General features: G+C 43.8%; 1 protein-coding gene across 3 annotated transcripts in view; it reads left to right on the forward strand.

Annotated features, from left to right (window-relative positions):
• The first annotated feature begins 1,062 nt into the window (after positions 1-1,062).
• The window catches only part of PTPRA (protein tyrosine phosphatase receptor type A), a 158,906-nt gene continuing 147,438 nt past the window's right edge, over positions 1,063-12,530 (forward strand). The window contains exon 1 of one of the 3 annotated variants that reach the window (XM_042980793.1): positions 1,063-1,115. The gene's annotated coding sequence lies outside the window, so the exon portion shown is untranslated. The remainder of the gene's footprint in view (positions 1,116-12,530) is intronic. The other 2 variants (XM_042980796.1, XM_042980794.1) reach the window with 2 other exon arrangements.

Raw genomic sequence — 12,530 nt, forward strand, 5'->3', positions numbered from 1 at the left:
GACAGACGTACGCGTAGCTTTGGGACACCACACGTGGGGCAGGGAGCCCTGGGGAGGAGGGCCACGCCTGCAACCCTGACCCCAGCCCCAGGGGCGGAACGCATATCCCGGTCCTCTGTGCGGTTTGAGCCTCCCCTCCCCCGTGGCGTATCGCAAACGGCATCCCCTCCGCAGAGCACCGTGTGTCGTATTTTTTCTACTCGACTCGGTGGCAAGCCAGGCCCCGGTACGCGCATCTAGAAAGCGGGAGAGATTTCCTTAGGGTTTGGGTGGGGATGGCGTGAGGTGACAGGGTGCGTAAGAGGACACTTATGGTGCCAGGTCCGTTCTAGGGGCTTCGCAGGTTCCTCTCCCCGAGAGAGCCTACGTCCTTTTGAGTACCTTGCGGCAACTGGGGGGAGGGTAAAAAGTCAGAATGGAACACATTTGGAGAGCGGGGTGGAAAGGCAGCTTTTGAGTTCCAGGCCGTCCTGGTTGCTAAACACTGGTATAACTTGCATTTGGCCTCAGTTTCCGCATCTGTAAGCTGGGAAGAAGGCCCACGTCCAGGGGGCTGGGACTGTAGAAGCGGAAGGCGTTGGTGCACCGGCATCAGTACCCCCGGGCTCCGGCTTCCCCGACGTCTGAGCGGCGGTGGGGCGCACTCAAGCCTCCCCGGCGGCGTAGGAGCGGGCGAGACCGTGAGCCCAGGCTCAGCGCCCTACCGGAGCTAGCGAGCGAGCGCTCGGAGGCGCGCAGGGGCGGGGCCCGCGCGGGCCGGAGACGCCCTTTCGGTATGGGCCAATCAGCGCCCGTCTCTGAACCGCCAATGAAGAAGCGCCTTACAGCCAAGGCCGGGTCGGGAGCGAGGCTGCGGCGAGTGCGGCGCTGACAGAGACGCGCGCGCGCTAGCCAGCTCGGACCCCGGGCCGCGGCCGCCATCACCGCCGCCCGCCCAGTCGCCCCCTCAGCCGCTTCCCCTCGCCATGGAGGCGAGGCCGCCGCCGCCGCCGCGGAGCTCCGAGCCGCGGGCCGGGCGGCGGCCCTGAGGGCGTGTGGCGGGCCGAGACGCCGCCGCGGAGCCGAGGCGGAGCCGCCGTCCTCGTCCCCAGCGGTCCCGCCCAGCGCCGGACTCGGTGAGTGCTCGCGGCCGCCGCCGCCCCGGTGGGCTCCGCAAGGGGGGGCGGCTCCCAGGCGCGGGTGGGAGGGGTCGCGGGCCGGAGCCCCAGCCCCTCTTTTCCCGGTGGCAGCCATCAGGCGGCTCTAGTGGGACCCCCGCGTCCTTGCGCTGTCCGCGGGGAGGGGGGGGGGTCCCCGGAAACGTGCCGGACAGGGCGCCGACCCCTCTCGAGTGCCCGGGAACTTCGCGTGCGTCCTCCTGGGGCCAGGCCAGGGCGCTGCCATAGTTCATTCTGAACGAAGCAACTTGGAACGGTGAGACCAGAATCTGCTCAGGGCCATTTAATGGGGAGACAGAGGAGAGCTCCTGGCATGAGAAAATTTGCTCTTGCGGAGACCAACTTTTCTTTCCCTTAAACCCCCCTGGCCCCTGTCCCAGGCCCCCCTCTTTTCCGCCCACTCCCAACTGTTGAGGCTGCTTAAAGAAGGGAAATAGGGGCTCAGAGCTGCCCAGAATTCACAATGAGCCAATTGGGAACGCAGATCTCCTTCCTTTTTACTTTTGGTAAATAGAACCAACCTTGGTTTTTGGAGAATTGGTTCCTAATTGTATGTCCTGAAGATAAAAATGACAATGGCAGAGCTGAGGGTTGTTTGTCTGCTTGTGTTTTCGATCAGTGGTGATGTTTGTAGGACCGAGAGGAGGAATGCTCAGAGCCTCCGTAGGCAGAGTAAATGCCTTCAGAAACCTGTTCCCGGGGTTGGGATTCGTGCTCCAGGACCAGTCCCCTCTCCCAGGAGGCGTCTTCGCCTGCCGCCTGCTTGCTGTGACGGCAGAGCCCCAGAACCAGAAGATGGTGGGCGAGGAGAGAACCGAGCGAGGGTGGAAGATGGGCGAACATCCTCCTGCCTGGCCACTCCTTCAGAAAACACAGATCTGATGCTGTCACTTGTTTACTTAAAAACTCCTCGCTCTCCTTTTCCCACGGGATGAATGAAGCCCAGAATGTCCCATCAGGTCATACAAGCCTCTGGACAGGCTGGCCATTCATATTTACTCCGAGCTTCCCTCACCCCTAGCCATTCAGCCCTCACCCCTGCTGGACTGCCTCTTCACGCCTTTGGACGCCCTTGCTCGTGCCAGCCTCTTTCCGCCCCGCCTTTCCCTGCCAAGCTCTACCTCTTTCTTTAAAGGTCTTCTCCTTCGGGAAGCTTCCTGAGGCCAGGAGCTGTGTCTTGTGTACCTTTTTCCATCTGCCGTGCTGGGAGGATTCTTCCTCTCCGTTGTCCTGTGGGTCCCATCCCGTCTCTTCCCCCTTGGGTGTCTTGTCTCTGTGTACTCCAGACCCCCACTGCCTGAGAGCATCTTCTCCTGGGTGTTTCCTGAAGGCCTGCCTGCGTGGAGTCCCTGGCACGCCCGGGACTTTCAGGATCCTGGTTGCCTGTCTCCCCGTGTCCGTTTCATCCAGTCCCCGTAAGTAGTCAGTAAGCAGGAACCGGCAGGTCTCACATCTTCCTGGTCTCCAATCTGCCTGTCTCTGAAAGCCTCAAAGCCCCCTGGTCTCTGAGCCTCAAGTGTTCTGGCTCAGATGTGCGTTCTAGGGCGTGTGGGATCCAGGAGGCTGTTCACTGGGTACCTTTTAGCGAGTTATTTACCATCTGGATGAAATTCAGAACCAGAAAAGCCAATCTTCTGATTTAAGTAAAGGCATTCATGTGCCTTCTGTTTGCCACGTGAAGTGCTTGGGATGCAAAATAAAAGCAAGGGAGTAAAATCTTTACCTTTTAGGGGCTCATAGTACAGGTAAGGTGAATACAAATACATCGTAAGTGCTATGAGAATGTGATAATAATAATAATAGTTATTTTATTTGCCTTGTGAGACACTTTGTAATAAATTCATCCTATGAATGACTTAATCTTTCAACAGCCAAGTAGGGGCTTATTCCTGTTTGACAAGGGTGCAAACTGAGGCCATATAGTGGGCAGATGGAGGAAGAGTCAGGATTTGAATCTTGGCAGTCTAGTTCCAGAGCATCTGCCACGCTGCATAGACAGCATTCCTTCCCTGAGAGGTCCAAGAAAGCTTTCCTGGGAGGGGTGTTTGGGTCATGAAGGGTGCATATGAGTTTGTGTGTTGTAGACAGGATGTAGGAAAGAAGGAGCAGCGCAGGAGGGCTTGGAGGTGGAAGGAATCCACTATCCTTGGGGAGCAGGGAGAGGTTAAACAACTGGGTTGGGTAGAGGGGAGAAGGGTGGGAGATGAGATTAGGGTGAGCTTGCAGGGCTGTTTGTGCTGTTTTCGAGTTTGGGCAGTGGAGAGCCACTGGGGATTTTAAAGACCGTCAGGGACCTGGGCTGACTGGGCTCTAAAAGATCACTTCGGGGCAGTGTGAGGCCAGATGCCGATGCCCCTGCAATTTAGGAGGCAATGACCAAGCCCTACTGGGGCAGAATGATAGCCTCTTAGACTCAGAGGGAGGCCTACAGAGAATCCTCAGGTTTGGGAAAAGATCGATACATCTGAGAAAAAAACTCCAGCAGTATAAAAAGGGAGAGAGAAGAAAATAAGTCTCTCTCCTACCCTGCTTCCTCCAGAGATGGCTGAAGTTCCCAGTTTCTGTGGCCTTACATAGACACTGTTGCTTTAGAAACACATGTCTACCTGTCCATGTTCCTCCGCCCGTGGTACATACCAGTCACACCTTTTTCCTTTTTCCTTTTTCCTTAGCACATTTAGAAAATCATTCCATATTTGTAGATATAAAGCTGTTCATTCTTTCTGTTGACATTTTAAAGTTTTTTCATTGTATGGCTGCAGCATAGTTTGTAACTAGTCTTTGTGTTAAGCAACATTTAAGTTTCCAGGTTTTTCTATTACAGTGTTACAGTGAATGTTTTTGTAGATAGTACGTTGTTAGGAACTTATGTGTAAAATGATCTGAACCATGTATTTCTAGAAGTGGAATTACTGGGTCAAAGAATATATGTGCATTTAAAATTTTCAGACATATAGCCAAATCACCACCTCTTCAAGGGGGTTGTACTAACTCAGTCATTCTCCTCCCAAAATGTGAATGGGACTCAGTGGATCTTGATCAGCGTGTGTATGCGATGCTTTTTCAGATATCCTAAGCCTACTTTTCCTTCGCCTACTCCCCCCCCCCCCCCATGTGATTCTAACTGATTTCTTTTGGTTTACGGAGGGAGACATTGAGGCTCAGAAGGATAAGTGCCTTGTGTGATTTGTCAGCATGGGTGGTGGTTGTTTTTTAAGCAGTTCCGATATTTGTATTGGTCCAGCACCTTTCACTGGAGGCACTCAGAATTGATTTGTAAACATTGTTGCATTATTTTTCTCCACCTTCATGTGGAAAAAATGGGATGCAGGTGAAGTTTGAGTTTGAGTTATAAGCAGGAAGCTGGCCAAATACAGAATCTTGTCTTTTTACTTCCAGTGCAATAACTAATAAATGTTCCCAAATACCAAAGCTGAAGAAATATGTTTTTAGGGAGACTGAGTACAACAAAAATAGCACTATATAACACAAACTTAATAAACTTGAACAGCAAACCCGTAAATAATCCAACATTAAAATTTGTTTTAATATATTCTCTGTAAGGATGGCTGCCTCAGTCATTAGAGCATGTGACGCTTGTTCTCAGGGTTCAAGCCCGAGATGTTCAAGCCCTATGTTGGGTATAGAGTTTACCAAAATTATGGATATATACTCTCTATAGAAAAGAGAATTTATTAAATTGTAAAATTTTAAATGTAAAATTGTACTTGTTTTATTTTTTTAAATTTTTACCTTAATTCCAGTTAACATACAGTGTTATATTAGTTGCAGGTGTGCAAAATATACATACATTTATAATTCTTTTTAATCTTTTATTTATTTTTGAGAGAGAGAGAGAGAGAGAGAGAGAGAGACTGAGTGTGAGCAGGGGAGGAACAGAGAGACAGGGATCTGAAGCAGACTCCAGGCTCTGAGCTGTCAGCACAGAGCCCAACATAGGGCTCGAACCCAAGAACCATGAGATCATGGGACGTGTACAATATATTGATTCACCAACTCCATACATCACTTGGTGCTGATCACAAGTGCACTCCTTAATCCTCGTCGCCTGTTTAACCCATCCCCCCACCCAAACTATATTTACTTTATTTATTTCTTTGTTTATTTTTAAGTAGGCTCCACACCCAATGTGAGGCTTAAACTCAGCCCTTGAGATGAGAGTTGCATGCTCTACCGACTAAGCCAGGCAGGCTCTTGTACATTTAAATTCACATCTATTTGTGTCAGTATACAGGCATAGCTTTTTTTAATAGTTTGTATACATGGAATATGATTTTTGTATTTTTGAAGAGCATCAAATATTTTATACTCATTTATGTATCTAATTTATATATAAATATTTTTAAATTTTAATTAATTTTTTTTTTTAATTTTAGAGAGAGAGAGCACAAGCAGGGAGAGGAAGAGAGAAAGAATCTTTTTTTTTTATTTAAAAAAAAATTTTTTTTTTTACGTTTATTTATTTTTGAGACAGAGAGAGACAGAGCATGAACGGGGGAGGGTCAGAGAGAGAGGGAGACCCAGAACCTGAAACAGGCTCCAGGCTCTGAGCTGTCAGCACAGAGCCCGATGCGGGGCTCGAACTCATGGAATGCGAGATCATGACCTGAGCCGAAATCGGACGCCCAACCGACTGAGCCGCCCAGGTGCCCCGAGAAAGAGAATCTTAAGCAGGCTCCACGCTCAGCTCAGAGCCTGACACGGGGCTCTGTCTCCCTAACTGTGAGATCATGACCTGAGCCGAAATCGTCAGTTGCTCAACTGACTGAGCTACCCAGGCGCCCCTCATTTATGTATCTGATTTAAATCACAGAATGGTATTCTATGCATTGATAACAGTAATTTAATTCTTTTTGCTATTATAAATGATTTTGGTTAAGATTTTTTTTTTGGTTAAGATTTTATTTTTTTTTATTTTTATTTATTTTTTTTTTTTTAATTTTTTTTTTCAACGTTTTTTTATTTATTTTTGGGACAGAGAGAGACCGAGCATGAACGGGGGAGGGGCAGAGAGAGAGGGAGACACAGAATCGGAAACAGGCTCCAGGCTCCGAGCCATCAGCCCAGAGCCTGACGCGGGGCTCGAACTCACGGACCGCGAGATTGTGACCTGGCTGAAGTCGGGCGCTTAACCGACTGCGCCACCCAGGCGCCCCAAGATTTTATTTTTAAGTGATCTCTGTACCCATCATGGGGCTCAAACTCACAGTCCCAAGATCAAGACTCGTATCCTCTGCTGATTAGGCCAGCCAGGTGCCCCATAAAGGGTACTTTTCAGCACCTTTCTTCAAATACTTCTTTTGGATTATTTTCTTGGACTCTTGCTCCTAAGATGGGTTCACTGAGTCAGGTTATGGTTCCAGTGCCAAATTGCTATCTGGAAAGGTTGAACTACATTATAACATTATCAACAATTTATGTGGCCCTTTTTCCTGACAATCCAGTCAATGGTATTACAAACAAAACCTAATATTTGATTTTATTAATTTAACCAAAACGTAATGGCACTTTGAATTAGGTTTAATTTACATTTCTCTGGAAAGAGACCAGTAGCTCATTTAGATTTGGAAATAAGTACAGTGCTATGTTATGTATCCTATCCAAGAGTTATGTATTTAAAGAACTTTTTTTTTCACCCAGTGTTTGTTTATTTTTGAGAGAGAGAACATGAGCAGAGGAGGGGCAGAGAGAAACGGGGACAGAGGATCTGAAGGGGGCTCCGTGCTGACAGCGGCGAGCCTGATGTGGGGCCTAAACCCACGAATCGTGATATCATGACCTGAGTTGAAGTTAGACGCTCAACCGACTGAGCCACCCAGGCACCCCTAAAGGCAACTTGTTTTTAAGGAAATACATGGTTAATAGGTCAGAAATACTGTGGAAATTTAGGTATGAAACATAAGACTAGATGCTGTTTAACTGAGAATACTAGACATTGTGTCAGGAACTGGGGATATCCTAGAGTAACATGGATGTGATGTATGACCTTTCACATTTGTGAGCTAATGCCAGAGAAATTCAATGTTAGACAGTACTTAAAAATTTACAAAGGCCCTGAGCTGAGAAGGGGTTTAGTAACTTAGGGCATTGCTTCTCTAACTTGGATGTTCACATGAACCATCGGGGGACCTTGTTAAAATGCCAAGTCCTAATTCAGTAGGTCTAGGGTGGGACTTGGGATTCTGCATTACTAACCAGCTCCCTGGTGAGGCAGATACTGCTGTGGGTGGCTTGATCACATTTAGAGTAGCAAGGCCTAATTGAGGCCTTTGTGAGTAAGAGGGGTAGTTCACACTGGCTGCACTTTAGATTCACCCAAGGAACTTAAAAAATCAGGGATGCAAATACCCCACCCCCAGGTATTTTGATTTAGTTGGTCTAGGGTGAGACCTGAGAATGTATATTTATTTAACTCCCCAAGTGATTCCAGTATGCAGCCAGGGCTGAGAACTCCTGGGCTAGAGAGAGGCAGGAGCCAGAGTTGAAGGGCCCTATATGACATGCAAGGGTGTTGGACTTTATCCTGAAGGCAGAGCTAAGCCATTATAGGATTATAAGGAGGAGAGTGAACTAATCAGATTTGCAGTTGTAAAAAGTTCACTGTAGCTGCAATCTGGAGCGGTAGTTTTCAAAGTGGGGTAGGTAGGATGATTCACTGTGATGCTGGAAGAAAATTAGAGCTTTTTATCATTTTTATGATAAAGCATTACGTTTAGGTCACTGGCATCTTTTTGGGTCTGTAAGTCAGTGTTAATGTGTTAACTGCAGAACTTTGAGTGTCCTCAAGGGAGTTCTGCTGTGAGCAAGCAGATCCATAACCATACATTTGCTTTAAGTATATTGCATCATTGATAACAGTTTATGTTAGTTTTTATTAAACTAACCCTCACAAAATGGACAAGTGACTTAAAGCAATTTCTGCAAAGAAACCAGGGACTGAAGAAAATATGAATAATGCAAGCACAAATAGCTGACCCTTGTTCAGCTATTACAAACTCTTGGTGAGCTACTAAATCAGGTTAAATAAGTCAGCCCTTAATATATTGGAAAGTATAGAGAAGCCTATTTAAAACATGGATTTACATCCTCTGTCATTGATGGGAATCTTGTCTTAAGAGTATGTAGAACCTTGAGATATGAAATAATGAAATATAAGCCTGTCATTAGTACCAAGACATCTGAAAACAGCATACAGAGAAACTCTACATTTTTCTTTTTCCAGTGATGTTTCAAGTTATAGGCTATTCAGTGAGATGCTTTACACAACTTTATTAACCTAGTGACTAAAGTATATATTTTGAGGTTTCTCGTTCTTACGGAAGACAAAAAGACACATACCATTGACAGGTTCTTCCTGTTGTGCCCTACCCACCAAAAGGCTTGCTTTAAAAAAAAAGTATGGAAAACAATATGTCAAGAAACCAAAATGCATTCCTTTTTCAGCAAATACTCTTGTATGATGAACGGAAAATGTTGCTGAAGATTTGAACAGTATTAGGACAAATTCTGCAGTATGGGAGGTTTGCTATATGTAATTATAAAAGTATAGAAGCTTCTATCATGTCTTAGTATTTGCTAGGTTTTCTTTTAATAATACCCCCCCCCCCATTACATCTTTTGTGAGCTACTGGAGGAAGATTATACTGGAGAAGACATAATAGTAAATGATTGCTTTAATGACACTGCTGTGTGGAATAATTGTCTAAATGTAAACTACTGACAAAGTTGCTTTGACTGAATAAAAGGATGAAATTCATTCACTGCCTCTTCATGGACTATTGAGGCAGGTTATCATTTGTTGGCTATCTTGTAGAGTTGATGTTATGCATTTTTCTCTTACAAAAAAAAATTGTTGACTTTTTCTGTGTGTGCTACCTGGCAAATATTATTTGAAAAATTAATATCCTCAGTCTGTCTCTTCAAGTAAAGGTGTTATCTTAACAATGAATGAAAAGTAACCACTTTTTCTCTTAAAAGAAATGTGCTCTGGAGTAGTCTTTTCCTCGTAATTAAAAAAAAAAAGCTTTATTGAAATATAATTTACATATCATAAATTCACCCTTTTAAAATGTACAGTTCAGAGGTTTTCAGTATATTCTTGGAGTTGTACAGTCATCACCGCCATCTAATTTCAGAACATTTTCATCATCCCAAGAAGAAATTATGCACCCATTAGTGTCATTCCCCGTTCAGCCCATCCCCCAGCCTCCGGCAGTCAGGTTACCTTTCTGAGTCTATGGATATGCCTGTTCTGGACATATCATATAAATGGAATCATACAATGTGTGGCTTTTACCTAGTTAATGTTCTTGGGGTTCCTCCATGTTGGGCATGTATTGTACTTCATTGCTTTTTGTAACTGAGTGATACAATGTTCCATTATATTAATACACCACATTTTGTGTATCCCTTAATCAGTTAGTGAACACTTGGATTGTTTCCACTTTTTGCCTATTATGAATAATGCTGTCGTGAATATGTTTCTACGTAGACATATGTTTTAATTTCTCTTGAGTATATGCCCCGGGAGTGGAATTGCTGGGTTAAATGGTAATAACTCTTTAACTTTTAGAGGAGCTGCCAAAACCGTTTTCTAAAGCAGATGTGCCATTTTGCAGTTCTCGCAGCAGTGTACCAGGGTTCTGGTTTCTCCATATCCTCAACAACACTTGTTGTTCTGTATTTTTTTTTTTTTTTTTGTAGGCTCCACACCCAATGCGGGGCTGGAATTCACAACCCCGAGATCAAGAGTTGGGGGCTCACTGACTGAGCAAGCCAAGTGCCCCCTCTGCGTTCTTGATTAAGCTATCTCAGTGGGTGTGAAGTAGTATCTCATTGTGGTTTTTATTTGCATTTCTCTGATGATTCATGATGTCATTGTTATTTTGTTGCACCTATAAAAACTCTCATAACTCTACACATGAAAAACTTGGAAACATAATTTGTTACCTGATAAAAATCTCCAAATGTATTTCTAAAAAATGTCCAGATGATCTAGTTAAATAAAGGACCTAGACATTGATCATCAGTGGTTGTTAAAACCATTAGGAAAGTTTATAATAGATCAGACTGACAGTCTTATGATTAATTATGTTATCTCCAAAATGGATACAACTAAACCTTATGTTCCTCCAGTGTTGTACAGTAGGAAAAATATAACACCATTCATGAAATATTCTCCCCCAAACAAAATAAGATCAAATCTGACTTATTAAATTTCTAGATTTAACACAAGTTTATAGAATGTAATTAGAAAATCATAATGTGAGAAATTCTACAGACGAACCCAGTTACTTCAAATAATGCAAAAAAAAAAAAAATGGAGAATTATTACAGATTAGAAAAGACTTGAGACATTAACTCAGTGTAATATGTATACCTTGTTTAGATCCTGTTTCATATAAACCAGCTGTAAAAAGATATTTATGAAACCATTGGCAATAATTTGAATATCATCTGTATATTCGATGATTTTTGAAAAATTATTTTAATTATTTTAAAGTATTATAATAGTATTGGAGTTACATTAAAAGGCAAGACTCCTGGGGTGCCTGGGTGGCTGAGTCAGATAAGCATCCAACTCTTGGTTTAGGCTTAGGTCATAATCTCAGTCATGGGATCGAGCCACGATGTGGAGCCTGCTTGGGATTCTCCCTCCCTCTCTCTCTCTACCCCCTCCCTACCTCAAAAAAAAAAAAACAACAAAAAAAAACCAACCCAACTGTTTTCTTTTAGAGATAAGTACTGTAGTATTTATGGATGAAATAATGCGATGTCTCAAATTTGTTTTAAAATAATTCATTGTGGGGGCATCTGGATGGCCCAGTCGGTTCAGTGTCCCACTTTGGCTCAGGTCATGATCTCATAGTTCTGTGAGTTCGAGCCCCGCCTTGGGCTCTATACTGACAGCTCAGAGCCTGGAGCCTGCTTCGGATTCTGTGTCTCTTTCTCTCTCTGCTCCTCCCCCACTCACACTCTGTCTCTCTCAAAAATAAATAAAAACATTTTTTAAAAGTTAAAAAAATAATAATTCATTGTGGGGCAACCTGGGTGGTTCAGTCAGTTGAGCGTCTGGCTCAGGTCATGATCTCACAGTTTGTGGGATCGAGCCCTGCATAGGGCTCTGCACTGACAGGGTGGAACCTGTTTGGGATTCTGTCTCTCCCTCTCTCTCCCTGCCCCTCCCCTGCTTGTATGCATGTGCGTTCTCTCTCTCTCTCTCTCTCTCTCTCTCTCTCTCTCTCGATAAATAAACTTAAAAAATAATAATTCATTGTGTTTGGTCATTTATAGATGATTTACCATATATTAATAGTTATCGAAGCTGGATATATGTATAAAAGAGTTAGAGTTTGCACTTCTTTTGTGTGTTTCAACATTTCTATAGTAAAAAGTTAAAAAAGAAAATACCTTAAGTGAATAGTTTTAGTGGGATTGCAAATCCATTTGTTAGGAATAAAAAATGTAACATCTTCTGATTAGTTTTCAAGAGTAATTGCATCAGGGAAGATGGACATTTGCCAGCGAGATTTAAAGGAAAATGTTTGTATAATGGTTGGGGTTGGAAAAATAAATGGCCATGATTTAGTAAGCACTGCCATAGTACTCCTTCCTTTTGGACCCATATTTCTTTCTGGCTATGATAGCCATTAAAGCCAAGCATTGATTTGAGACCAACTTTTAGATTGCTCTGTCATAAAGTATTAGAATGAGGTTTTTCAAGCAGAGGGAGAAATATTTGATTATATGGATCACACTAATATTTTTAAAATTAACTTAATATTTTAATGATAGCAATAGTTTTTGTACTTACCCATATAGAAACCATTATTGTGATCATTACTTTGTTACATTTGAAAATCAGTGTTTTGTAGCATTCACATTTATTAGTACTGTTGTCATATTTATAGGTGAGCGTTTTTTGGGGATGTATATATTGGTTGATAGGCTGGTGTATAGTTGAAAGGTTTGTCATTACTGTGGAGAATGAACTGGACAGAGTATAGAGACTAATTTGATGGTTGTTAGAGCCAGGAGTGATGGCATTCAGGAATGGTTTGGGGTAGGGCGAGTGGGGATAGAGATGGGGATGGGAAATGTCTGGTAAGTATGATTTAAGCAATAGAAATGTTAGTAGGGTTCCAGAACCCTGGCTTTTTAGAAGAGATGATTGTCCGTGAACTGAGCTTCTGTGTGTGGGAAGAATTTGAAACCTCATTGCTATGAATTGTGCAAGTGGTTCTCAAATATTGATTGACAAGTAAGTAGCTTAACCAGCAATTAGCTTTCAAACGTTGGTTGGCCGGTGGCTTAATACAATGCCGTAAATACATTAATACTACCCGTTAATAA

The sequence above is a fragment of the Panthera tigris genome, chromosome A3 (assembly GCF_018350195.1).
Source record: "Panthera tigris isolate Pti1 chromosome A3, P.tigris_Pti1_mat1.1, whole genome shotgun sequence".
NCBI lineage: Eukaryota > Metazoa > Chordata > Mammalia > Carnivora > Felidae > Panthera > Panthera tigris.